Source organism: Cervus elaphus, chromosome 21, assembly GCF_910594005.1.
Source record: "Cervus elaphus chromosome 21, mCerEla1.1, whole genome shotgun sequence".
In the NCBI taxonomy this organism is placed as follows: domain Eukaryota; kingdom Metazoa; phylum Chordata; class Mammalia; order Artiodactyla; family Cervidae; genus Cervus; species Cervus elaphus.
This window is the reverse complement of record NC_057835.1, coordinates 33,489,479-33,503,644: the sequence shown is the minus strand read 5'-3', so window position 1 is coordinate 33,503,644 and position 14,166 is coordinate 33,489,479. Positions and strand designations below refer to the sequence as shown.

The following is a 14,166-nucleotide window of genomic DNA, read 5'->3' as shown; positions in this document are numbered from 1 at the left end:
GCCTGAACTAAGATGACGCAACTTTTAATGCTCTTAAAAATGGTAAACTAATTATTGGTTATAAATGACATCCAAAGCCTTTATTTGGACGTCCAAAGACGTCCATTAACCCTTCCTCAATGTCTTTGTTTCCACATTTCCACATCAGTGTTTTCCATATATGATAAAAACATACCAAACTATAAGACATACTGTAACAATATGACCCAAACTACAGCATTAGACACTAAAAAGGAGGGGGGGGGAGGTAATAATTAAACTCATGCAGTAACTATATAGATGGTCTCATTTTCACTTAAAGGTTTTCTAATATGCACTGCACTGTAGCTCCATATGGAAGTATTCTGGGGTTGCAAACAACATTCAGATTTCTTTTCAACTGTCAATCTGTATATTTACCCATTTCCTCCTATTTTCTACAATTAGGTTTTTCTGGTCTTTAAGCCCTTTTCTCTTTTTTCCTTCCTCCAGCTTTACTGAGGAATCACTGACAAATATTGTATGTATATAAATACTGTACAGCATGATAATATGATCATGTGTATACACTCTGAAATAATCACCACACCCAAATTAGGTACATCCCAATTTCCCTTACAGTCTCATGTGAGGGAACCACAGCACGCCAGGCCTCCCTGTCCATCACCAACTCCCAGAGTTCACCCAAACCCATGTTCATTGAGTCAGTGATGCCATCTCATCCTCTGTCGTCCCCTTTTCATCCTGCCCTCAATCTTTCCCAGCATCAGGGTCTTTTCAAATGAGTCAGCTCTTCACATCAGGTGGCCAGAGTACTGGAGTTTCACCTTCAACATCAGTCCTTCCAATGAACACCCGGGACTGATCTCCTTTAGGATGGACTGGTTGGATCTCCTTGCAGTCCAAGGGACTCTCAAGAGTCTTCTCCAAAACCACAGTTGAAAAGCATCAATTCTTCAGCACTCAGCTTTCTTTATAGTCCAACTCTCACATCCATACAGGACTACTGGAAAAACCATAGCCTTGACTAGATGGACCTTTGTTGGCAAAGTAATGTCTCTGCTTTTTAATATGCTGTCTAGGTTGGTCATAACTTTTCTTCCAAGGAGTGTCTTTTAATTTCATGGCTGCAATCACCATCTGCAGTGATTTTGGAGCCCCCAAAAATAAAGTCAGCCACTATTTCCCCATCTATTTGCCATGAAGTGATGGGTCCAGATGCCATGATCTTAGTGTTCTGAATGTTGAGCTTTAAGCCAACTTTTTCACTCTCCTCTTTCACTTTCATCAAGAGGTTCTTTAGTTCTTCTTTGCTTTCTCCCATAAGGGTGGTGTCATCTGCATTTCTGAGGTTATTGATATTTCTCCCTGCAATCTTGATTCCAGCTTGTGCTTCATCCAGCCCAGTGTTTCTCATGATGTACTCTGCATATAAGTTAAATAAGGGTGACAATATACAGCCTTGACATACTCCTTTCCCTGTTTGGAACCAGTCTGTTGTTCCATGTCCAGTTCTAACTGTTGCTTCCTGACCTGCATACAGGTTTCTCAAGAGGCAGGTCAGGTGGTCTGGTATTCCCATCTCTTGAAGAATTTTCCCCAGTTTGTTGTGGTCCATGTAGTCAAAGGCTTTGGCATAGTTAATAAAGCAGAAATAGATGTTTTTCTGGAACTCTCTTGCTTTTTCAATGATCTAGCTGCTGCTGCTAGGTCGCTTCAGTAGTGTCCGACTCTTAGCGACCCCATGGACTGTAGCCTACCAGGCTCCTCCGTCCATGGGATTTTCCAGGCAAGAGTACTGGAGTGGGATGCCATTGCCTTCTCCGATGATCCAGCGGATGTTGGCAATTTGATCTCTGGTTCCTCTGCCTTTTCTAAAACCACCTTGAACATCTGGAAGTTCACGGTTCACGAACTGTTGAAGCCTGGCTTGGAGAATTTTGAGCATTACTTTACTAGCGTGTGAGATGAGTGCAATTGTGCGGTAGTTTGAGCACTCTTTGGCATTGCCTTTCTTTGGGACTGGAATGAAAACTGACCTTTTCCAGTCCTGTGGCCACTGCTGAGTTTTCCAAATTTTCTGACATATTGAGTGCAGCACTTTCACAGCATCATCTTTTAGGATTTGAAACAGCTCAACTAGAATTCCATCACCTCCACTAGCTTTGTTCGTAGTGATGCTTCCTAAGGCCCACTTGACTTCACATTCCAGGATGTCTGGCTCTAGGTGAGTGATCACACCATTGTGGAAATCTGGGTCGTGAAGATCTTTTTTGTACAGTTCTTGTGTGTATTCTTGACACCTCTTTTTAATATCTTCTGCTTCTGTTAGGTCCATACCACTTCTGTCCTTAGTGAGCCCATCTTTGCATGAAATGTTCCCTTGGTATCTCTAATCTTCTTGAAGAGATCTCTAGTCTTTCCCATTCTATTGTTTTCCTCTATTTCTTTGCATTGATTGCTGAGGAAGGCTTTCTTATCTCTCCTTGCTATTCTTTGGAACTCTGCATTCAGATGCTTATTTCTTTCCTTTTCTCCTTTGCTTTTTGCTTCTCTTCTTACTAGACAGATGACTTCTCACTAGACAGATGACTAGTGGAATTTATCACCTATTCTTGATTCTGTTCAACAAAATCCTGTTTTGTATTTTAAAAGCTACATCTTCCTATACGTGATATGTAGCAGAAATTACCCTTGACCACAGTATTTTATTGATGTACATTAATAGTTAATGATAGTACCAAATAATTTCATATTGTTCATGAACAGCATGAAAAGGCAAAAAGATGACACTGGAAGATAAGCCCTCCAGGTTGGTAGATGTCCAATATTCTACTGGGAATGAGCAGAAAAACAGCTCCAGAAAGAAGGAAGTGGCAGGCCCAAAGCAGAAACAATGCTCAGGTGTCGATGTCTCTGGTGGTATAAAAGTCAAGTCCTATGCTGTAAAGAACAATACTGCATGGAATCCTGGAGTGTTAGGTCCATGAATCAAGGTAAGTTGGACATGGTCCAGCAGGAGATAGCAAGAGTGAACGTCAACCTTTTAGGAATCAGTGAACGAAAATGGACAGGAATGAGTGAATTTAATTCAGATGACCATTGTATCTACTACTGTTAGCAAGAATCCCTTATGAGAAACAGAGTAGCTCTCACAGTCAACAAGAGTCTGAAACGCAGTACTTAGGCACAATCTCAAAAACAACAGAATGACCTTGGCTCATTTCCACGGCAAACCATCCAACATCACAGTAATCCAAGTCTGTGCCCCAACCACTAATGTTGAAGAAGTTGAAGCTGAACTATGTACATCTATGAAGATCTATAAGACCTTCTAGAAAAATGGAAGTGTTGGTCACTCAGTCATGTTCAACTCTTTGTGACCCAAAAATTGTAGCCCACCGGGCTCCTCCATCCATTGGATTCTTGAGGCAAGTATAGTGGAGTGGGTTGCCATTTCCTTCTTCAGTGGATCTTCTTGACCCAGGGAAACCTGGGTCTCCCACATTGCAGGCAGATTCTTTACCATCTGAGCAACCAGGGAAGCCCTGGTACAAGACCTTCTAGAACTAACATCAAAAAAGATGTTCTTTTCATCATAGGGGATTGGAACACAAAAGTAGTAAGTCAAGGAATACCTGGAGTAACATGCAAGTTTGGTCTTAAAGTATAAAATGAAACAGGGCAAAGGCTAACAGTTTTGCCAAGAGATACACACTGGTCATAGCAAACACCATTTTCCAACAACACAAGAGATGATTCTACATACGGACATCACTGGATAGTCAACACCAAAATAAGATTGACTATATTTTTTGCAGTGGAAGATGGAGAAGCACTATACAGTTAGCAAAAACAAGACCTGGAGCTGACTTTGGCTCAGATCATCAGCTCCTTATTAAAAAATTCAGGCTTATATTGAAGTAAGTAAAACTAGGAGGCTATTCAGGTGTGACCTAAATCAAATCCCTTATGATTATACAATGGAAGTGACGAACAGATTCAAGGAATTAGATCTTGTAGAGTGCCTGAAGAACTATGGATGGATGTTTGTAACACTGTATGGGAGGTGGTGACCAAAACCATCCCCGAGAAAAAGAAAGGCACAAAGGCAAAGTGGTTGTCTGAGGCGGCCTTAAAAATAGCTGAAAAAAGAAGCAAAAGCCAAAGGAGAAAGGGAAAGATACACCCAACTGAATGCAGAATTCCAGAGAATAGCAAGGGGAGATAAGAAAGCCTTCTTAACTGAACAATGCAAAGAAATAGAGGAAAACAATAGAATGGGAAAGACTAGAGATCTCTTCAAGAAAATTAGAGATACCCAGGGAACATTTCATGCAAAGATCAGCACAATAAAGGACAGAAATGGTATGGACCTAACAGAAGCAGAAGATATTAAGAGGTGGCAAGAATTTACAGAAGAGAACTATACAATGAATATCCTAATGATCCAGATAACCACGATGGTGTGGTCACTCACCTAGAGCCAAACATCCTGGAATGTGAAGTCAAGTGGGCCTTAGGAAGCATTACTACAAACAAAGCTAGTGGAGGTGATGGAATTCCAGCTGAGCTATATGATGATGCTGTTGAAGTGCTGCACTCAATATGCCAGTAAATTTGGGAAATTCAGCAGTTGCCACAGGACTGGAAAAGGTCAGTTTCCATTCCAATCCCAAAGAAAGGCAATGCCAAAGAATGTTCAAACTACTGCAAAATTGTATGCGTTTCACATGCTAGCAAAGTAATGCTCAAAATCCTCCAGGTCAGGCTTCAACAGTATGTGAACCTAGAACATTCAGATGTATTAGCTGGATTTAGGAAAGGCAGAGGAACCAGAGATCAAATTGCCAACATCCATTGGATCACAGAAAAAGCAACGGAATTCCAAAAAAATACCTACTACTGTTTCATTGACTATGCTAAAGTCTTTGTGTAGACCACAACAAACGGGAAAATTCTTAAAGAGATGGGAATATGAGACCACTTTTCCTCCCTCCTGAGAAACCTGTATGCATGTCAAGAAGCAACAGTTAGAACCCAACCCAACATCAAACAACAGACTGTTTCAAAATTGGGAAAGGAATATGTCAAGGCTGTATATTGTCACCCTGCTTATTTAACTTATATGCAGAGTACATCATGTGAAATGCAGCGCTGGATGAAGCACAAGCTGGAGAAAATGAATGACCTCAGATATGCAGATGACACCACTCTAATGGAAGAAAGCGAAGAGGAACTAAGAGCTTCTTGATGAAGTTGAAAGAGGAGAGTGAAAAAGTTGGCTTGAAACTCAACATTCAAAAAATGAAAATCATGGCATCCAATCCCATCACTTTTGTGGCAAACAGATGGGGAAAATGTGGTAACAGTGACAGACTATTTTCTTGGGCTCCAAAATCACTGCACTTGGTGACTGTAGTCACAAAATTAAAAGATGCTTGCTCCTTCAAAGAAAAGCTATGACAAACCTAGACAGCGTATTAAAAAAGCAGAGATATCACTTTGCCAACAAAGGCCCATCTAGTCAAAGCTGTGGTTTTTCCAGTAGTCATGTACGGATGTGAGAGTTGGACCATAAAGGCGGAGTGCCAAAGAATTGATACTTTCGATTCATGGTGCTGCACTCTAGAGAGAGTCTGTTGAACAACAATGAGATCAAACCAGTCAATCCTAAAGAAAATAAACCCTGGAAATAAATTCACTGGAAAGACTGACGCTGAAGCTCCAATACTCTGGTCACCTGATGCAAAGAGCTGACTCATTAGAAAAGACTCTAGTGCTGGGAAAGATTGAAGGCAGGAAGGGGACGACAGAGGACAAGATGGTTGGATGGCATCACCAACTCAATGAACCTGAGTTTGAGCAAACTCTGGGAAATAGTGAAGGACAGGGAAGACTGGCGCTGCCTCAGTTCATGGGGTCACAAAGAATTGGACACACTTAGCAACTGAACAACCACCAAATAAGATTAAGATGGGAATGAATAACATCTGCTGTCCGTTGTGCTGTGAATGGGAAACTACCTTGCTCTGAACCATTATGTCTCCTGGCCTACATTCTCACTATGGAGTTTCAGCAAGTCAGCCTGCTTGCCTGCCTTTGGAGTCTTGTTACCCACTATCATCCTCTGAGGTCAGGATTCTTCCCCAGTATTGCTTTAAAAAGAACAGCACATTCCATTTTATCTTGGTATCTTCACTCTCACTTTATTCATTATTTTTATGTCAGATTTTTGTAAATATGTTCCTCTTAGTCATTGGATTACAAACATTCTGGTAACGTATTAAGAAAAGCTACCTCAAATACTTTAAAATCCTGTGAATTTATAAATTTTTATTTAATACATAGTTTGATATGAATGTGGGCAATCAGATACAACTGGAAATTAACACTGATAAAGAATGAACAAACTGAAATTAACTTTGAAACATTTAGATATTCCCTACATAATGTTCTACTCAAGGGAGAAAACATGTAAATGATGGGACCGACAAGGGCTTAGTTTCCAAAATGTACAAACAGCTCATATAACTCAACAACAAAAACACAAGGCAATTAAAAAATGGTCAGAAGGGACTTCCCTGATGGTCCCTGGCTAAGACCCCATGCTCCCACTGCAGGGGACGTGGGTTCGATCCCTGGTCAAGGAACTAAATCCCACATGCTGCAACTAAACCCTGGCTATTATATAAAATTTTTAAAAAGGTGGGGACAGAAGATCTACATAGACATTTCTTCAAAGAGGACAGACAGACGGCCAACAGGCACATGGAAAGTGTTCAACATTGCTTATTGCTTATTAGAGAAATGCAAACCAAAACTACAATGAGATACCATCTCACTTGGGTCAAAATGGCCATCATTAAAAAAGAGTACAAATAACAAATGCTGGAAAGGGTGTGGAGAAAAGGGAACCCTCCTGCACTGTTGGTGGAAATGTAAACTGGTGCAGCTACTATGGAAAACAATATGGAAGTTTCCTTAAAAAACTAAAAATAGTTACCATACAATCCAGCAATCCTACTCCTGGGCATATATCCAGACAAAACTATAATTCAAAAAGATACATGCACCTCAATGTTCATAGCAGCACTGTTTACAATAGCCATATGAAAACAACGTAAATGCCAACAGACAAATGGATAAAGAAGATGTGGTAATATATACAATGGAATCCTACTCAGCCATTAAAAGAAATGATATAATGCCATTTGCAGCAACGTGAATGGACCTAGAGATTATCAAACTAAGTGAAGTCAGAAAGAGAAAGACAAATATATGATACCACTTAAGCACTGCATCTGAAAGATGACACAAATGAACTTACCTATGAAACAGCAACAGAGAAGAGACCTGCGGCTGTCAGGTGGGAGAGGGATTAAGGAGGGAAAGGAGGGAGACTGGAGTTAGCAGATGGCAAACATTGTACAAACACAGGATGACTTCCCCGGTGGCTCAGACAGTAAAGCGTCTGCCTGCAATGCGGGAGACCCGGGTTCAATCCCTGGGTCGGGAAGGTCCCCTGGAGAAGGAAATGGCAACCCACTCCAGTACTCTTGCCTGGAAAAATCCCATGGACGGAGGAGCCTGGTAGGCTATAGTCCATGAGGTCGCAAAGAGTCGGACACAACTGAGTGACTTCACTTCACTTCATACATAGGATGAATAAACAATGAGGTCCTACTGTATACCACAGGGAATTATATTCAATATCTTGGTGCTAACCATAATGAAAAAGAATATAAAAAACAATGTATGTATATGTATAACTGAATCACTTCACTGTATAGCAAAAACTGGACAGCAAAGAGATCAAACCAGTCAATCGTAAAGGAAATCAACCCTGAATATTCATTGGGAGGACTGACTGCTGAAGTTCAAACTCCAATACTTTGGTCACCTGATGGAAAGAGCCAATTCACTGGAAAAGACCCTGATGCTGGGAAAGACTTACGGCAAAAGGAGAAGAGGGTGGCAAAGGATGAGATGGTTAGATAGCATCACCAACTCAATGGACTTAGTTTGAGCAAACTCCAGGAGATAGTGAATGACAGGGAAGCCTGGCGTGCTGCAGTCACTGGAATCACAAAGACTTGAACATGACTTAGTGAATGAACAACAATTAAAAAGTAAAATTTACAACTGCTCTACTCCAAAAGCAATCAGAAACTTGATAATGCCTATGATGTCTTCTAGAAGCCACAGAGATTATAGTCTTTAATTTCACCACACAGAGAACAAATGTTATGCTGTGTCTATGTCCAAAGACCATACAGTCTCCAGAAACTATTATTATGACAGAGAACAACCTAATTATCTGAGAAAGACGATCAGTTATATTGACTCCTTCTAAGAATCTCAATGCTTCTTATAAAAATGAAGATTTCTTTTCAATTCTGAGGCTATTCTTTTACACTTGATCTTAGCCAAAAGGCCAAGAAGCGATAGAGGCTATTCTTTTAATTCAAAGGGAAGTGCTCGCTTCGGCAGCACATATACTAATTCAAAGGGAAATGAAAATGTGTAAAGAGAAAAAGACACATAGTACGTGCCACTGTGCTATAAGTTTTCTCATGTTGTCTTTCAAAATTCTCTCAATGTAGGTATTAGCACTTTCAATTTAGAGATGAAAAACTCAAGTTCAGAGTATTTAGAAAAAAATATTCAATTGTACAATAACTCATGCTTATGCCATTTTCCCAGAGAGAGAATACCATAACCCTGTAACCAACTGTTATAGAAATGCCAACATAAACTTCAAGGGAGAAATAATTATATATTGAACAGCTTTGGCTTTCATATAAATGTGAGGCAGAGAAACACTCAAATGGCTATATATGAATCTTAGAGGTACTCTATTTCATGTTTTAAGTTAAGTTACAAGTTTAAGCTATAAAAAAACTCCCATAGAAATGCAGTTAATATCAAAGTGACAGGTGAAAAAAGACTCCGATGGCCTGGTAAAAGGATCAGCATTAAGTAATTGTCAAGACAAAGTAAAATTCCATCAGCTCTCACCCTTCTATTTTGTCCTATTGATTAAAATACATTCTATGGTAAATTTGCTATTTCATCAATCTGTAAAAAGCACTTGATCTGGTATATGAAACTGACCAAATAGAGCTTCCTCAAAGCTCCCTTCTGTGGGAAGATGGTGAGACTCTGTCAGCCTAATTATTAGGGTATCAGCTTCCTGATAGCTCAGTTGGTAAAGAATCCACCTGCAATGCAGGAAACCCTGGTTCAATTCCCGGGTCAGGAAGATACCCTGGAGAAGGGATAGGTTACCAACTCCAGTATTCTGGCCTGGAGAATTCAGTCCATGGGGTTGCAAAGATCTGGACACAACTATACAGTTCACAAGGTTGCAAAGATCTGGACACAACTGAGTGAGTTTCACTTTTTTTTCAGCCACAGGAAAATAACAGTACCTTCCCCCAGACATCTAGATTTATACACATGAAGCGCCAATACTTTGGCCACCTGATACAAAGAGCTGACTCTAGAAAAGACCCTGATGCTGGGAAAGGTTGAAGGCAGGAAGAGAAGGGGATGACAGAGGATGAGAGAGTTGGATGGCATCACCGACTCAATGGACGTGAGTTTGAACAAGCTCTGGGAGATGGTGAAGGACAAGGAAACCTGGCATGCTGCAGTCCATGGGGTTGCAAAGAGTCGGACACGACTGAGAGACTGAACAACAATAACAATGACAGTTAATCACAACTGATGCAAAAAGTGATACAGCACCACACTGCAAAACAAAGTCCACCCACTTCTCCTAGTCATGTGGGCCGTGTCACTAACCTTGGAAGTCTGGGACCACCGCCCACCGTGTGTCTACTTCCTCCTCTAGAGCACCAGGCAGATCCAACTGGATCTCCTCTGTTTCCTTCTCACTTTGTTCACAATCAGATGATCTTTGCCTGGAATACTTCCGGGCACCTTTTTAAAGATCCTTTAGCCAGTTACTTTCAACATCACAGACAAAATCCATTATCCAGATCCATTATACCAACTCAATTACTCTATAACCACAATCCCCATAATAGCTACCCTATAATGTCACATCAAGTACAAACATGACATTTATGTTAAAAGCCCTTTAGAGACTTATCTTGAGGAAGATGGAGCAAATGAAACTTTCACTATTCTTCATCCTCACTACAACTAAAATCTCTGGATATCACATATACAACAAATGTAAGATGACTCTCAGGTGGAGAGAAGGCAGACTGGGTAGGACCTGAAATTTAAAAAAAAAAAAAAAAATTCATAGGAGTGAGTTCCCTGAGTTTTCTTTTTGCCTTATATATGGCAGACTGGGTGCTCAAGTAACAGGTAACCCAGAAATGCCAAGAGATGCAGGGAAGAAAAAAAAAGCCCCAATAAAAGCCTGCTCTTTAGCCAAAACACCAAGAAAGGGGCAGCCTCCCACGATAGGTAACTTACATAAAACAGTGGCTCTGCTCCAGCCAAACATCACAGAAAACACTGTAGCCCTACCTCCACCATGCCACAAAGACTTAACTTCCCTCCTTTTCAGGCTGCAATGAGGTGCCTGAATCCCTATAAGGTAGTGTCGGAGAAAGCCAGGACTTACCCACCTCCCTGTGGGATGCATGTGTACTAAGTCACTTCGGTCTCTTTGCAACCCCATGGACTGTAGAACACCAGGCTCCTCTGTCCGTGGGATTCTCCAGGCAAGAACACTGGAGTGGGTTGCCATGCCCTTCTCCAGGGGATCTTCCCGACCAGGGATCGAACGCTTGTCTCTTATGTCTCCTGCACTAGCAGGCAGGTTCTTTACCACTAGTGCCACCTGGGAAGCCTTTCTGTACAGTGAAAGGCATTTCCTCTACCAGGCAGTCCTTTTGTGTGCACATCATCCAGAGGGCCATTTCTGTTTACCTCCAAGGGTGAATAAGCAATGTGTGGGTGTGTGCTAAGTTGCTTCAGTTGTGTCCAACTCTGTGCAGCCCTATGAGCTGTAACCTTCCAGGCTCCTCTCTCCATGGGATTCTCTAGGCAAGGACACTGGAGTGGGTGGCCATCCCTTCTCCAGAGGATCTTCCTGACCCAGGGATTGAACCCGTGTCTCTTAAGTCTCCTGCACTGGCGGGCAGGTTCTTCACTGCGAGTGCCACCTGGGAAGCCCTGTAGGGTAGTGTAGACAATTTGGGGAGCCCAGAATTGCACCTCATCCAGCAGTAATGAGGCATCCTCCCATCTGCTAGGATTGTGTTCCAGGTGGCTTCCTGAAGAGCTGGAGCACCCAACCGCTGCCCGGTGAAAATAAGGATCACTGCCCTCAGGGTGAATGGAGGCTGAATGGGAAACCTGGACTTCTGCTCCCACTTGGGAGTGACAAAGTGGCACCCACGCTTCCCTTGCTATTAGTGAAAGCTATTAGTAAAAGAAAAAGTTTAAATGATCCAAGGTCTCAGATACTCAAAATACCTAGAATTCAATAAAATCACTTCTTATGACAGTAACCGGAAAGAACACAAACAATGAAAAAAGACGACTGACAGATGCTGACTCTGAGATGGTGAGATGTGGGAACTATCCAACCGATTTTAGAGCAGCTACAATAAAAGTGCTTCAGTGAACATTCACCAGCACTCTTGAAACAAATGGAAAAAAAGTCTCAGCAAAAAAAAAAAAAGAGGGGGGGAAGCCAAATAAAAATTTTAGAGCTAAAAACCACAATGGATAGGATCAAAAGCAGAACGAAGACAGAAGGAACTAACAGCAAATTTAGAGACAGAACAATAGGAATTATCTAATCAGGAAAACAAAAAAATGAACCAACTAGGGAAAAAACATGAGCAGAGTCTCAGTGACCTGCAACAACAGAAGATCTATCATTTGTGTCATCAGGGTCCTAAGAGGAGAGAAGTAAAAAGGCAAGGCTGAAAAAGTACTCAAAAAAATAATGGCAGGACTTCCCTGGTGGTGCAGTGGGTAAGAATCTGCCTGCCAATGCAGGGGACACAGGGTTGATCCCCTGGTCTGGGAAGACTCCACATGCTGCAGGGTGACTAAAGCCTGTGCACCACGACCACTGAGCCCTCACCCCAGAGCCTGTGAGCTGCAACCACCGGGCCTGCATGTCCTACAGCCCACAGCCCACAACTACCGCGCCTGTGCTCTAGAGCTGCAACAAGAGAAACCACCGCGATGAGAGAAGCCCATGCAGCACAATGAAGAGTAGCCCCCACCTGCCACAACTAGAGAAAGACCACACAAAGCAATGAACACCTAGCACAGCAAAAAGTAAATATTAAAAGTCAAAGTTGCTCAGTTGTGTCCGACTCTTTGTGACCCCATGGACTGTAGAGTCCGTGGAATTCTCCAAGCCAGAATACTGTAATGGGTAACCGTTCCCTTCTTCAAGGGATCTTCCCAACCCAGGGATCGAACCCAGGTCTCCCACATTGCAAGGGGATTCTTTACCAACTGAAACACCAGGAAGCCCAAGAATACTGGAGTGGGTAGCCTATCCCTTCTCCAGTGGATCTTCCTGACCCAGGAATTGAACCAGGGTCTCCTGCATTGCAGGTGGACTCTTTACCAGCTGAGCTACTAGGGAAGCCCCATTAAAAGTAGTAATGGCAAAAGAATTGTAAATGACTTAATATTCCTTTTCTGGGGAAGGTGAAGAGAGGTGACATGCTCTTATAGTAAGACACATCTCACTAGTTTATACGTGAATTTGAATTGTGCAACTTTAGTAAAAAGAATAAGGATATCTTTACATAGTATTTCCCCACCACTAAACACAGATAAATTAGAACTATTTCTCAGTCTTGATAGCTTACATGCCTTATTTAAATTAGGATAGTTTGGTTTGCCAGCTCCCCAAATGTTATTAGGAGCTCTTGAAAAAAATCAGTTTATCAGTTAAATAAAACTGTCCATTTTATTTTAGAGGTTGTTTCATGAACATGACCTCAGACATTGTTTAAGGCCTTTGTCAGAAAGTATTCTCAAAAGTGTGAGACAAAATTTTTTTTTAATTTAAATTTGTGTTAATTTTTTAAACCAACAGATAAAAGAAGAAAATTTTAAAGCAACTAGAGAAAGTTTTTCCCTAATAGGAAAGGAGTCCTATTTGAAGGACAGAGGTTTTCTCAACTGAAACCATGGAGGCTTGAAGAAACTGGCACATTTTTCAGTACTAAAAGAAAATTCTATGAAATTCTAACCTTATATCCAGCAAAAGCATATCCTTCAAGACTGGGAAAATCAGTAATTCTCAAATTAATAAAAACTAAAAGAATTTATTGCAAGCAGAACCCACCCAAAAAGAATGGCTCAAAGAAATTCTCTAAACAGAAACAAAGCAACAAAAAAAGAACTGCATCAGACAGAAAAAAAAACAATGATAATAATTTAAATTCTCCTCTTGAGAAAATAAATTCATTTCAAATATTATATTGTCCTATGTCATTCAAAGTGTCTGCAGAGAAGTTTTTAAAGAAAATTATGTAATAGTCAGGGAAGGTAGAAGGTCATAAAAGAAGACTTGAACTGGTAAAATGACAACACCAATATAATGTGATAAACTGTATGTTGATATACACAGTGTAATACCTAGATTAACCACCAAAAGAACTATACAAAGAGAGGCACTCAAAAACACAAATGAAGATGGAATTTCAAAATAAGTCACTCACAGAAAAGCATTAAAAAATGAAAACAGAATGGAGGCATGGGGTGGGGGGTGGCATATGTAAGGCCTAACATAATAATTTTATGTGTGCTCAGTCGCTCTTTCATGCTACCCCATGAACTGTAGCCCTCCAGGCTTCTTTGTCCATGCAGTTTTCCAGGCAAGAATTCTGGAGTGGATTGCCATTTCCCACTCTAGGGTATCTTCCTGACCCAGGGATTGAGCCTGTGTCTCTTGAGTTTCCTGCATTACAGGTGGATTCTTTACCACTGTGTCAAAATAATAATTACATAAATGTATTTAAATAGTTTATATACAAAAATTAAAAGACAGATTGACAGAATAAATTTTAAAATATGACCCAACAATAGTCTATAAGAAACTCACTTCAAAGGTGACTATAAAGGCAGGATGAAAGTCAAAAGAAAAAGATGCATTATGCAAACGTCAACCAAAAAAAAAAAAAACCCAATTGTGGCTATATTACATTAAAAGGACTTAAGAGC

General features: G+C 40.9%; 1 protein-coding gene across 2 annotated transcripts in view; it reads right to left on the bottom strand.

Moving 5' to 3' along the window:
* MTFR1 (mitochondrial fission regulator 1) overlaps positions 1 to 14,166 on the bottom strand; it is a 57,788-nt gene that overhangs the window by 5,880 nt on the left and 37,742 nt on the right. The window lies entirely within an intron of this gene.